Here is a 4,268-nt window from a genome sequence, read left to right as displayed (position 1 = left end):
CCCCCCCCCCGCCATTCCTAATGAAGTGACTCCCTGGTTTGCAGGGGAGTTGCTTATACTAGAATCAAGTCAGTGCTGCTTGGTGCTCTGCATGATTTGAAGAGTTCTCTACTTTGGTTGTGTTGGCAAGGGTGTGCCAAGAGTACCACCGGGCCCAGAAGCGCTCTCATCAGGATCAACCCAGTTGTGCATTTTATTTTATTGGACTGTGACTCCTGCCTGGTGGCATTCAGCACTGTGTGGGAGGGAGGCTATACTGCTGCTGCCCCTGCTTCTCCAGGCCGGGGCAGCGCTTGACCCTGTTGTGGTGCTGCTGCTGGGTCAGAGGGGCAAGATGTGCTCCTCTTTCTGCCTTCTTTCAAGCCCATTTGTCAAAGGCAGCTTGTGGCTGAATTGTATTTTATACTACTCTCCTGCTGCTGTGGCTTGGAATATTTGTGTGCTGTGGCTGACTTTGGCCATTGCTTAAGGGAGCAAACATGTTTCTATTGTAAATTTTTTTTGCCATCATCTGTGTTTCCCCTTCCTGCCCTTTTCCTGTCCCTTTCCCTTCTCTTCCTAATTAAATAGGCTTGGTTTGGAAGTGAATACAATCATTACATCCCTGTGGACTAATACATTCCCTTTCTCTTCCGTCTGATGAAGCACTGGGACTGTGTGTACTGTTTACATGTTTGAAAGCTGAGCACAAAGAATTAAGGCTGAGCTGATCATTTTCAGGTACGTCTGTGCTGCTTTGTTGTGCTGAAGGAGTTGCAGCAGATTCTCCAGGATCTCTGTATGGAGGGTTGTCCATGTGCCTACACATGATTGTGGTACCTACCTGTGCCACTCCTGAGCACACAAGCTCAGAGGCTGGTCCTGCTTCCTCCTCTTTCAAGCCTCTGAGAATCAACATATCTTTTTTTCTCTTTGGGTAGCACAGAGTTGTTCCTTCCCTCTCTGTCTGCAGCTGGAGAACGCTATTCATCCTCCCTTACCTGACCTTGCGGTTAGCATGCAATATAAATAGGGCCAGCGCCAAGAAAAAGTCAGGGAAGTGGAGTTAGCTGCCCCTTCATCGTGAGAGGCAATGTGTGCCACAGCTGACAGGGTACATGTGCCTGGCCTAAATGCAGGGAAAGCTGGTGTTAAATCGCAGAGCGTGCAGGCAGCACGGGCAGAAAAAGGGTCTCGGGGCACTGCGTTGAAATAAAGTGTGTGGTATGTGCAAGACCTACTTTTGGGCATGCTCTGCATAAATTCCTTCAGGTTGTTGGCCTGTTCCAGGCAACTGCTGGTGCGACAGGTGGCTGTGGAAAGTTTTGCGTGGCTATGATTCAGCAGCCAGTGTCTCTTGTCACTCTGGCAGGGGTGGCGCTGGCCTTCATGTAAGAGCGGCGTCCACTCCTTTAAAAAAGGCTGCCCTAAGGCTAAAGGCAAAATGCATTTTCTTCCAGTTTCTATAACTGAAGCTGGGACTCTTCTGTGTCCAAACTGGTAAAAACTGAAAGTGAAGGTGCCTGTACCTACAGAAGGAGCTTCAGTCACTGCAGCCTGAGCCCTACCCCCTTCACCTCCTCCCATCCTGTTCCTTCAGCTGTCTGTGCCAAAAATGAATCTGTTACGTTTTGCCACAAGCTTGAGGGCAAAACCAAGGCATAAAGTAATCTGTATTTTCAGTAAGCCTTGAACCTAGTGTTGCTTTCCTTGAAGCTCCTTGGCCTTTTGCAACTCTTCATGTCCCTCTGCTCTGGAGGAGGGTCATGGAGAAAAGGAATGTGATGGAGAACAGAGGCAGAGACCGTGACAAGGGGCTAACTTCTACAGGAGGCCAGCTGCAGTGCGTCCCATGGAGAATGTCGTGTGTGCAAGGCTGTCCAACAGAGCCTGCAACGATCAGAGGGATGCTGCTGCTCTGTGGGCTGGTTGTGGGGATAGCCTGTGGGGGAAGCTTCGAGAACCCAAGCTGTAGTAGTAGAACAAGCATGAGATGTTGATCCCTGAGTTTCTTCCAAAAGCAAACAATATTTGGAAATGTTTTTTTTTGTCTTGGTATTCTGTGTTGAGATTGGATGCCCATAGGAAAATGGGGGCTGTGAGGGTAGAAGTGACAGTCCCTGCAGCAGACAGTCACTTCTGGGTAGGACAGGGACTCAGAAGTCCCTTAAAATTGGCTTATGCCTCAGGATTAGAAAATTAAAAAGAGGATGGGAATTGCCAATTCTGGTTTCCATTAGAAGTTGCTTGTGGAGGATGACTGTTTCCCAGCTGTGCCCTGGAGAAGTGTGGGGCCATTTCAGCCCTGCTTCAGCCTCTCTTGTGCAACCGTCTCACCCCAAAAGCACCGCTGTTCTCAGAAGTGTTTTTAATTTGACCTTCGTTACTCTAGCAAGGCAGTGGTGGTGCAGAGCTCTGTCTGCATGGAGCAGTTTTGGGTGCACCTGTGAGCAGTGAGTCCCTGTAGTGGTAGCACGGGGATTGGGCCTCTTGCAGGCAAAGGTGGAACGTTTTCCTTAATGGAAAGCAGAAGTATGTGGCCTGGCAGAGGTGGGTTAAACCCCACCAAGTGTAAGTTCAAGAGTGCTGCCTTCATGTCCCATGCCCCATCAGAAAGGGCAAAGAATGGCTACTCCCTGCAGCCTCAGAAGAAGCCAGAGCTAGGAGAAGCTAGAGAAGCTCCTTTTCTCCAAGCTGTTGAGATCATGGCTGGGTAAACGAACAAATTAAAAAGCCTGGGGGAAGTCTGGGGAAAGGGCAGATATGGCACTTGGTGCCTGGTACCGCTCCTCAGCCTCTCCCCATGGTTCTTCAGCAGAGCCCAGGCCACTGCTGAGGAGGTGTTGCTGCTCGCATGGTTGGCCAGGCAGGGGAGGGGGTTCCTGGCCAGGGGAGGTGGTGGTGGTGGGGCCCTGCAGTGGGGAGCAGGGTGGGCTGGACAGTGGACAGAGCCGTGGTGGGGGTAATGGCAGCTCTGTCATGTGGTTCCATGTCAGCTTGCAGGTAGGGTTGTCACTGAAACACAGGGTGGCCAGCAGTGGGGCAGGGGAGGTTGTAGTTCAGGTGGGGGTGATCAAGGTTACCCAGGCCCCTGGAAGCACCATAGCATGGCTGTAACATGAATCAGGCACCATTCCCTTCACTTGGCCCTCCTCAAGTCCAGCCACAGCCCCCAAAACGGGTGTTGGTGATTTGGCGCAGGCAGCACGCTCCCCAGGGCGACTCCTGCCAGCCCAGGGCAAGTTCATCCCCTCTAGACTGATGTCCCCAATGGTCCTCTCTGCACAGCAGAGGGGAGATCGGCACGAGAGCTGGTGCCTGTGAGCTGCTCATCGCCTTGGTGCGGTTGGGTGGTCACCCTGTGTCTTGGGACCCTCCAGGAGATGCTGGCCTAAGGCTGTCGCCAGGGAGGCTTTGGCTGTCTGGCAGCGGGGAGGTTGGCAGACCCTGGCCAGCATGTCCGTGGCCTATATATAGGTGGCACTGGAATGGGACAGGCTGGTTCTGGCAGCTGAGGTTGCTGAATAGGGGAAAGGCTTGAAGGGGCGAGCATTTAGTACTGATACGAACTACTGAAATACTCAATGCACGGGCTTGACGCTCAGCTTAGCATCAAAGCTTACAAATGTTTGTCAGGCTGCAGATCTGCTCATGTTTCCTGGGAGAGCAAAGTGCAAAGCAAAAAAAGGGAAATAACAGTGTTGGGGAGGAAAACAAAAGCCTCTGTGCACTTCTGCAAGCAAGTGATGTTTCACGCAGGCACCCCAGCTGCTTCGAAACAAGTAGAGAAGCAGAATGAGGAGAACAGAGGGCTGGAAGTGCGGCACGGCCCCCCCAGCCCACCTTGCCAGCTGCCGCCTCCTTTGAGCTCAGGCTTACTACCACTGCTGCAGCTTTGGCTGGATGTCACCAGTCTGTCCCGCGCTCCCGTAGCTCCTGTCACTTGGCGAGGAGAGGAGAGGAAGAGGAGGATCCCAGGAAACAGTAAGTGCAAACCCCACTGCGGGCTGTGGCCAGGCTGGTGCTGTGACACACCAGGCTTTGGCTCCCCCGCGCCGGTGCTCCCGGCCCCCTGCGAGGTGAGGGGGAGGTGATGTCTGGGTCGATGCCCTCTCTCCAGGGGTGCTCTACCCTTCCTGCCCCCCTCCTCCTCCTCCTCCCACATTTCTGGCTCCATCCACCAAGCGCTGCTGGGAAAGCGACACAACGGGGCCCATTCAGCTCTCACTTCTGCAAGGAGAGCAAACACCGGCGCAGGAGCTCGGCAGCTGCTGGAGGGGGCAGGGGCC

This window comes from Buceros rhinoceros, unplaced genomic scaffold (assembly GCF_000710305.1).
Source record: "Buceros rhinoceros silvestris isolate BGI_N320 unplaced genomic scaffold, ASM71030v1 scaffold633, whole genome shotgun sequence".
NCBI classification, from domain to species: domain Eukaryota; kingdom Metazoa; phylum Chordata; class Aves; order Bucerotiformes; family Bucerotidae; genus Buceros; species Buceros rhinoceros.
The sequence above is the reverse complement of the archived record's forward strand: the minus strand, read 5'-3'. Positions refer to the sequence as shown.